This window comes from Convolutriloba macropyga, unplaced genomic scaffold (assembly GCF_964194025.1).
Source record: "Convolutriloba macropyga unplaced genomic scaffold, txConMacr16.3 SCAFFOLD_1616, whole genome shotgun sequence".
In the NCBI taxonomy this organism is placed as follows: Eukaryota; Metazoa; Xenacoelomorpha; order Acoela; family Convolutidae; genus Convolutriloba; species Convolutriloba macropyga.
The window spans coordinates 1-10000 of NW_027451355.1; the positions used below are offsets into that span (position 1 = coordinate 1).

General features: G+C 42.9%; 1 pseudogene; it reads left to right on the forward strand.

Moving 5' to 3' along the window:
* The first annotated feature begins 8277 nt into the window (after positions 1-8277).
* LOC142356603 (5.8S ribosomal RNA) lies at positions 8278-8429 on the forward strand (annotated as a pseudogene).
* The last annotated feature ends 1571 nt before the right edge of the window (positions 8430-10000 follow it).

Consider the following 10000-nt stretch of genomic DNA (forward strand, 5'->3'; position numbering starts at 1 on the left):
AGTACGAGAAGCTAACTAAAGCTTGATCGGGCCTTCAGCAAGCACGACCGAGCTGTACCGGAGCTAACACTAAGACCGAGGGGTCTTAGAGAGCCCTCTAGCAGGGCGAATAGAGCTAGATCGAGCCTTGGGAAAGCTAGATCAAGCAGGACTGAAGCTAAACGATAGACCGAGAGGTCTGTCTGGTCCTCCTAGAGAGGCCAAGAGAAAGTACGAGAATCTAACTAAAGCTTGATCGGGCCTTCAGCAAGCACGACCGAGCTGTACCGGAGCTAACACTAAGACCGAGGGGTCTTAGAGAGCCCTCTAGCAGGGCGAATAGAGCTAGATCGAGCCTTGGGAAAGCTAGATCGAGCAGGACTGAAGCTAAACGATAGACCGAGAGGTCTGTCTGGTCCTCCTAGAGAGGCCAAGAGGAAGTACGAGAAGCTAACTAAAGCTTGATCGCGCCTTCAGCAAGCACGATTGAGCAAGACCGGAGCTAACACTAAGACCGAAGTGTCTTAGAGAGCCCTCTAGTGGGGCGAATAGAGCTAGATCGAGCCTTGGGAAAGCTAGATCGAGTAAGATTGAAGCTGAAAGAGTGTCAGAGGAGCAAATGAACCTCCAAAAAGTGAAAATCAAATTTTAGAAAAAAACACAAGTTAAATACTGCATGGACAGTAATTCTATGTGTGGGGCATTATTAGGGAGAGGTGTCTTGTCAAAATATGGCTGGACTAAAGACCTCAACCCGGATAGGGTGGAAGGCCCTATGATTGGTCTGTTACTAATCGGTGACCGATAAAGACCTGACCAAGGCCTGTAGTAAGCTTGGTTAGGCATTACAGAAGATAACACTAAGACCGAGGGGTCTTAGAGAGCCCTCTAGCGGGGCGAATAGAGCTTGATCAAGCCTTGGGCAAGCTAGATCGAGCAGGACTGAAGCTAAACGATAGACCGAGAGGTCTGTCTGGTCCTCCTAGAGAGGCCAAGAGAAAGTACGAGAATCTAACTAAAGCTGGGTCGGGCCTTCAGCAAGCACGACCGAGCAGTACCGGAGCTAACACTAAGACCGAGGGGTCTTAGAGAGCCCTCTAGTGGGGCGAATAGAGCTAGATCGAGCCTTGGGAAAGCTAGATCGAGCAGGACTGAAGCTAAACGATAAACCGAAAGGTCTGACGGGTCCTCATAAGAGGCATGGAGAAAGATCTGATACTAAAGTACCTCTCGGAAGTAATAAAATATGCCTGATGAAGCCGGGTATGATGTTTGTTGTTTGATGGCATTCATCGATTAGGTCTGGTGGATTCCCCATTACTCCGAGTGGTACTAGTAGAGGCTCCTACAGGGGTGAGCAAAGCGAGATCAAGCCTTAGGCAAGCTAGATCGAGCAGAACTGAAGCTGAAAAGCAAAATAAATGACAGGTCTGTCCAAATCAATAAACTTGAAATCCAGTGTGGTCACCACGGGTCACGAGGTGAATTCCTAGCGATTGTCTGCTGAACGTATAGGAAGGCCCGAAACGAACGATAATTTCATTGCACAGTGGAGATACTATACGTTCAGGAGTAGCATACATCGGGTTTGATCTATGATCATGTCTGGTCTCCGAGGATCCACCGGGTTACCAACTGGCACCGCTGTACTGGGTGTAAAACTGGGCCACCTGAAGTCCCGGGTGTAAAACTAGGTGCCTCTGTGCCAAAGTAGCGGCTTGCGTAGTGCATTATGCCTCCGGCTTGCGAAATGGTTATAAGCAATAACAACAGGACGCCGCGGGGTGTTCACTTAAAGGAGTAACGTTCTCTCAAGGGAGGGGATCTAAAAATCTTGATAAAACATTTATTCTATGCAAAATTTGTGCGCAAATTTTGCAAAGTAAAAAGCTGCACTGTAGCAAATTCTATGTGTGTAGCATTATTAGGGAAGTGTTGTTTGATGGCACCTCTCTACTTGATGCACCAAAGAACTACCTTGATGGCTCATGACCGCTGGTAATCTGTCGTCGCTAGTAGTTCGGAACTGAGAACAAATATGTTCGCAAATTACAACAATTATACAGCATATTGCTGAATAAAGCAGAACCGAATAATACTCAGTGACTTTACACCAAGACTGACTAATGTCTGGATTGTATCGTCCTACTCGAGTAAGGCGAAGAAAAGCTAGAAAGATACGCTTTTCACAAAGCAGGCTTAATGCATGCAAACCAAGGAGGAAGGAGTGATGCCCCTCCTTATAATAAGCAGAACCAAATAAAGAACAGACAGCATCATCTGTACAGTGACCAAGAAGAGGTGAAACTTCTGTATGTGAAAAGGCAATTTGAGCGAGATTTATTAGCAGACTAGTATTATGTTGTTTCTAGTAGGCGAAAGCCGAAACATCAACATGTGAAAATCTGATATTAAATCCTCAATCATTTTCCCTAGTATTATACAGCTATGAGTAACCTTAATTGGACACGGCAATTATTGCTGACCGGTGAAACTTTCGCATGGGAAAGACACACACACTTCTTGACAAAGCAATAAGTATTATGCTGTTTCTAGTACGCGAAAGCAGAAACATCAGCATGTGAAAGTTGTGAAGTTGAAGAATTTTTGTGTTGAGTACGATGTTGTTACTAGTAACCATGTCGACAGCTGAGAACTGTTCTCTAACCAATAGAAGGTGAAACTTCTGTATGTGAAAAGGCAATTTGAGCGAGATTTCTTAGCAGACTAGTATTATGTTGTTTCTAGTAGGCGAAAGCCGAAACATCAACATGTGAAAATCTGATATTAAATCCTCAATCATTTTCCCTAGTATTATACAGCTACTAGTAGCCGTAATTGGTCAGGGAAACATTGTTGACCGGTGAAACTTCACATGGGAAAGACACACAAATTACTTGACAGAACAATAAGTATTATGCTGTTTCTAGTATGCGAAAGCAGAAACATCAGCATGTGAAAGTTGTGAAGTTGAAAAGTTTTTGTGTTGAGTACGGTGTTGTTACTAGTAACCATGTCGACAGCTGGAAAGCTGTTCTCTAACCAATAAAAGGTAAAACTTCTGTATCTGAAGAGGCGGCGTGATTGAGATTTTTAACAGACTAGTATTATGTTGTTTCTAGTAGGCGAGAGCCGAAACATCGACATGTGAACATCTGGTTTTTAAATCATGAGTCAATTCTCCCTAGTATGATACAGTTGTTAGCCGGTATTGGTAACAGTAGAACAGAGATTTGGAGGGCAAAACCTGCTCATGGGAAATGCTCACAGAGCGCTATCTACCAGTACACATAGTATTATGCTGTTTCTAGTACGCGCGAGCCGAAACATCAGCATGTGAAATGTGTAATCGTGGGTAACTCTAAGTGTGTAGAGTACTGTGTAGTAACTAGTAGCCATGCCAAAGCATGCATTGAAACTCTTCGTGATTTAAAAAGCTCAAAGCAAGATTGACGAGGCCGCAAGGCTATGTCTTTCTAAATTCGAACAAATCGAAAGATTGTTCAAAGTACAATTAAACTGATTGATCCTGTCAGTTGCCATATGCTTGTCTGAAAGACTAAGCCATGCATGTGCAAGCGAAGCTTGAAAAAGTGGAACCGCGAATGGCTCATTAAATCAGTTACTATCTATTAGTTGATTTGCAAGCTAAATGAATAACTGCGGTAACCCTGCAGCTAATGCATGCTGATTGTCCGACACTGTCGGAGACTTTTACAAGACTACACCGGGTGATTTGCTAAGTACAGACACATCCCGTGATGAGTCCTAGTAACTGAAAGATCCCAGATAGCTTCGGCTTGGGGACGGAACTTCCGAATTTCTGACCTATCAACCTATGATGGTAGTGTAACGGACTACCATGGTTGTGACGGGTAACGGGGAATCAGGGTTCGATTCCGGAGAGGGAGCCTTAGAAACGGCTACCACATCCAAGGAAGGCAGCAGGCACGCAAATTACCCACTCTCCGCACGAGGAGGTAGTGACTAGAAATAATGATATGAACCTTTATGGTTTGTAATCAGAATGGAATGGACTTAAAAGCTCCATTGATGAACGAGTAGAGGGCAAGTCTGGTGCCAGCAGCCGCGGTAATACCAGCCTCTACAAGCGTATGCAATAGTTGCTGCGTTTAAAAGGCTCATAGTTGGATCTGTTTGAGTAGAACGGCAACATGGTCTTCAGTTAAATCTGTTGACTCGTTCCGCTCATCCTTCGCATCGAAGAAATAGTTTGCACTTAAATGTGACGAACTGTGGAAACGGTGTTTTCACCCTGAGAAAATTAGAGTGTTCAAAGCATCCTTTGGGATCGAATAATAAAGCATGGAATAATGGAGAATGACCCGCTACTCGATTGATGCCGGTTGGCTGAGTGCGGTAATGATTGAAAGGAACAGACGGGGGCATTTGTATTGCTACGTTAGAGGTGAAATTCTTGGATCGTGGCAAGACAAACTACTGCGAAAGCATTTGCCAAGAATGTTTTCATTAATCAAGAACGAAAGTCAGAGTATTGAAGAGGATTAGATACCCTCGTAATTCTGACCATAAACTATACCAACCTACAATTTGTCAAAGTCGATCTTGACTTGGCAAGAGATTAACCGGGAAACCAAAGTTTATTGGTTCCGGGGGAAGTATGGTTGCAAAATCGAAACTTAAAGGAATTGACGGAAGGGCACCACCAGGAGTGGAGCCTGCGGCTTAATTTGACTCAACACGGGAAAACTCACCCGGTCCAGACATCTTAAGGATTGACAGATTGAATATCTTTCATGATTATATGGGCGGTGGTGCATGGCCGTTCTTAGTTAGTGGAGTGATCTGTCTGGTTAATTCCGATAACGAACGAGATCTTCTCCATCTAAATAATGAAATTCACTATATGTGAATTCAAACACTTCTTAGAGGAACTATGCGGAATTAAATACCGCAGATGAAGTGAGGCTATAACAGGTCTGTGATGCCCTTAGATGTTCTGGACTGCACGCGCGCTACACTGTGTACTTTTAGATTGAGTACTCAGCCCTTGGTCCGAAATGGACTGGGCAATCAGAGAAAAGTACAGCGCTTCAAGGGGATCGTCTGTTGTAACTTGCAGACGTGAACCAGGAATTCCTGGTACTTATGAGTCAACAACTCATAGGGATTACGTCCCTGCCCTTTGTACACACCGCCCGTCGCTACTACTGATTGGATAGTTAAGCAAGAATTGCAAATTCCTACTGTTGGGACTTCGGTCTCCGGCAACGGGATGAAGCGGATCGAGCTTAATTGTCTAGAGGAAGTAAAAGTCGTAACAAGGTTTCCGTAGGGGAACCTGCGGAAGGATCAGTGATTGATTCCTTCGGGCATGGCTGCTGGTAGAGGCCATGTCTGTAGTGCGCATGACGCTCTGTCGCTAGAGATTGCTTGGCAACCAATCTCGAATTATGTATCGAGCTCAAAAACTACTTGTGTGGATACATAGTTCAGCAGTCATGGCAAGGGACTGCTTAAAGGGAGACTAGTTAGCAAAAGCAGCCTAGCAGAACTGCAGCTATCTAGATCTCAGAAGCTGGGTTATAGAAGCCCAGCTATAGACTTGTGAATGAGAAAGGCCTAAAAAGGTCCACAAGTCGCGTGGTTAGAACCGACACGCAAAAATCCCAGCGAGTGACAGAGCGTTGCGCTGTTCAGTGGGAAAGAGTTGAGCTACTCGGGGCGCCCACTGAACTTGCTCCGAGCCAAAGGCTCGAAAAAACACAGCTTAGCCTCAGATCCTTTACATAGAAGGCTAGCTAAAATAAACTTACCTTGGACGAGGGTAAAGTTTAGTCAGTTCTTAGGGGAGAGTAATCCACAGCTTCTCGCCCTCTGAACATTCTCCCAGATATGTAGGTCTGGGAGAGTCTCCTCCTGTTCTTCGGAATCTGGAGGTAGACAAAGACAGTACGATACGATCTTGCATCGGGATGACTAACCGATAATGATCATAATCTGACAATTTTTCCGGCTTGAGGCACCGGAGTCAGATTAAAGACACATACTGAACTAAAGGCGTATGTGCAAAGCTTGTCGGAGTGTAGAGAGTCAAGCTGAGTTGACTCGTCACGTGGTGATGACAACAGCCATGTGCAAAACACTCACAACTTTATCGTCTATGTGGAAAAGGTTGCTAACAGCGCTCTCTATGAGAGGCCCTCGCATATAACTATACGAGGAAAAGGCGATAGAGTTGTTTGAATGTGGGGCAGGTTCATCGACAAGCTAAGTTGATCACATTCTTGTTGTGGCATCCTACTAGAATTGGTCACGGTCTGCACCAACTCTCCCCAAGTTGGCCAGACTTAAAACTAGAAATAAGGTTTGCAGCTATGTGAACCTAGAAACTGTAAAGGAGTTGAAAGAACTTAAAGGAATTAAAGAGGCCTTGAGGTATATCCTCTTGGTAAAGACCCACAAAAGCTCACAAAAGTGGCTTCGAAGGGCAAAACTGGTTCATCCAAAACAATTGGAGAGCTTAAAGCAGAACCAATTCGAATGAAACACTATTGGTGAAACTTCATCATGAGAACGTCACAAGCTGATCACGCTCTATGATATGACTAGTATTATGTTGCTTCTAGTAGGCTAAGCGCAAGCCGAAACATCAACATGTGAAAGTCGTAGAATTTTGCAATCAAACTGTGGCTAGTACTGTGATGTTACTAGTAACCTGGTGTTCCGTCATATGGCCAAGAGAGCATTTGAAGGCGAAACTTCTGCATGGGAAAGCTGCATCATGATCAAAATTTTATATCGAGTATTATGTTGACGTTAGTAGGCCTTGGCCGAAAACGCAGCATGTGAAAGGTATAGATAAAAGTTATTGTTGCAGTCAGTACTGTGTAGTTACTAGTAGCTGGATTTAAGCTCAAAATGAGACACTGTTGGTGAAACTTCATCATGAGAATGTCACAAGCTGATCAAGCTCTATGATATGACTAGTATTATGTTGCTTCTAGTAGGCTAAGCGCAAGCCGAAACATCAACATGTGAAAGTCGTAGAATTTTGCGATCAAATTGTGGCTAGTACTGTGATGTTACTAGTAACCTTGTGTTACGTCATATGGCCAAGAGAGCATTTGAAGGCGAAACTTCTGCATGGGGAAGCTGCATCATGAACAAAAGTTTATATCGAGTATTATGTTGACATTAGTAGGCCCTGGCCGAAAGCGCAGCATGTGAAAGGTATAGATAAAAGTTATCGTTGCAGTCAGTACTGTGTAGTTACTAGTAGCTGGATTTAAGCTCGAAATGAGACACTGTTGGTGAAACTTCATCATGAGAACGTCACAAGCTGATCACGCTCCATGATATGACTAGTATTATGTTGCTTCTAGTAGGCTAAGCGCAAGCCGAAACATCAACATGTGAAAGTCGTAGAATTTTGCGATCAAATTGTGGCTAGTACTGTGATGTTACTAGTAACCTTGTGTTACGTCATATGGCCAAGAGAGCATTTGAAGGCGAAACTTCTGCATGGGGAAGCTGCATCATGAACAAAAGTTTATATCGAGTATTATGTTGACGTTAGTAGGCCCTGGCCGAAAGCGCAGCATGTGAAAGGTATAGATAAAAGTTAGCGTTGCAGTCAGTACTGTGTAGTTACTAGTAGCTGGATTTAAGCTCGAAATGAGACACTGTTGGTGAAACTTCATCATGAGAACGTCACAAGCTGATCACGCTCTATGATATGACTAGTATTATGTTGCTTCTAGTAGGCTAAGCGCAAGCCGAAACATCAACATGTGAAAGTCGTAGAATTTTGCAATCAAACTGTGGCTAGTACTGTGATGTTACTAGTAACCTTTTCTTACGTCATATGGCCAAGAGAGCATTTGAAGGCGAAACTTCTGCATGGGGAAGCTGCATCATGAACAAAAGTTTATATCGAGTATTATGTTGACGTTAGTAGGCCCTGGCCGAAAGCGCAGCATGTGAAAGGTATAGATAAAAGTTATCGTTGCAGTCAGTACTGTGTAGTTACTAGTAGCTGGATTTAAGCTCGAAGTGAGACACTGTTGGTGAAACTTCATCATGAGAACGTCACAAGCTGATCACGCTCTATGATATGACTAGTATTATGTTGCTTATAGTAGGCTAAGCGCAAGCCGAAACATCAACATGTGAAAGTCGTAGAATTTTGCGATCAAACTGTGGCTAGTACTTTGATGATGCTTGTAGCCAACCGAATTGGTTGAAAAGCCCAATAAGTAAGCTAACTTGGGAGAGCTTGTTGGAAACCAAATGCTACTAGATTGGTCCAAATACATCCTTCAACAGGGGATCACTTGGCTCGCTTTACGAAGAGGAGCACAGCTATATGTGTTAATTCGGTATGAATCGCAAGATTTGTTTACCGACCTCTCTAACGCAAAAGGCGGTCTCGGCTTCGGCTGTTGACTGCGTCCGATTCAGGGTTATATAACTCTCGATTGAACACATTGATGTTCTATTGTTGGTGCTTCCAATAAAATTGGAACACTTAAAGCAGAACCGATTCAAATAATAGCATTCTGATCAATGATTGCATTCCTTGATCAAGAACTGCTGGAGTCATTGTGATGGCGAATTTTCTTCATAAGAAAATTGCAAAGAGACGGAACTTAATGAGACTAGTATTATGTTGTTTCTAGTAAGCGGAAGCTGAAACAGCAACATGTGAAAATCAAGTTTTGTTCAATGATCTCGAGGCGATAAGTACTATGAAGCAACTAGTAGCCTAAGCATGACTCAGATTTGAGACAGTCAAAAAGACTGGCGAAACTTCTTCACATGAAAGTTACATAGAGAACTACAAATGTATACAGCGAGTATTATGTTGTTTCTAGTAGGCGAAAGCTGAAACATCAACATGTGAAAGTTGTCTGCAAACTGTAGAACGATATGTGATTAGTACTGTGCTGTTACTAGTAGCCAGTCTGACTGTAGAAGCCAAGACAAAGGGAAACTAATGCATCTGAAAAGGACAAGTTATGGAAAGGTATGCACGATAAGTATTATGTTGTTTCTAGTAAGCGGCAGATGAAACATCAACATGTGAACGTCGTTGTGTACAGTAACCTAGAACTATATAGTCCTTAGTAACGTGCATTTACTAGTACCTGTAATTGGTATTCAGACTCAGGCAGTTTGGAATAGTTTGGCAAAGATGCACCAGAGAAAACTGGGATTTGATACAGAAATTGTTGAATACAAGTATTATGCTGCTTCTAGTAGGTTGAATCCGAAACATCAGCATGTGAAAATTGAAAACATTTCTGGTTCGAATTGTCACAAGTATTTGGTGATCTGAGTAGCCAAACTCACTACAACGCCAATTGAAGGCAAAAATTCTCAACGGGAAAAGCTATTCTCATTGAATGAGCTAACAAGACGAGTATTATGTTGCTTCTAGTAGGCGAAAGCCAAAACATCAACATGTGAAAGTCTTGCTGAACAAATTTAATGTTGTTGAGCTCAGTACCGTGTGAATTAGTAGCCATAATTGGCGAGCGAAAATTGAACTGGCGAAACTTCGTCTTTGGAAAATTGCAGATGCCGAGCACTTATTTTGCAACGAGTATTATGTTGACTGTAGTAAGCGAAAGCCGAAACAGCAACATGTGAAAGCTGTTGAAATTTGTGGTCATTTTGCAATAAGTACAAGGAGTGTAACTAGTAGCCAGGTCAAAATTTGGGATAAGAATGAGCAAAAATTCTGCATGAGAACAGTTGAAATTATGAAACTAAATTACAAAGACTAGTATTATGTTGTTTCGAGTACGCGAAAGCGGAAACATCAACATGTGAACGTTTGTAACGAAGTTTCGTTAATTTTCAGCCTAGTACTGAGCAAGAACGAGTAGCCTCATCTCCAATCCCACGCAAAATGTAGTGAAATATGTGAGTGAACCTTATTCACGGTGAGGGTTTCCCGAGGTCTGTATTGCAGCGAGTATTATGTTGCTTCTAGTAAGCGAAAGCTGAAACAACAACATTTGAAAGTTGGAAT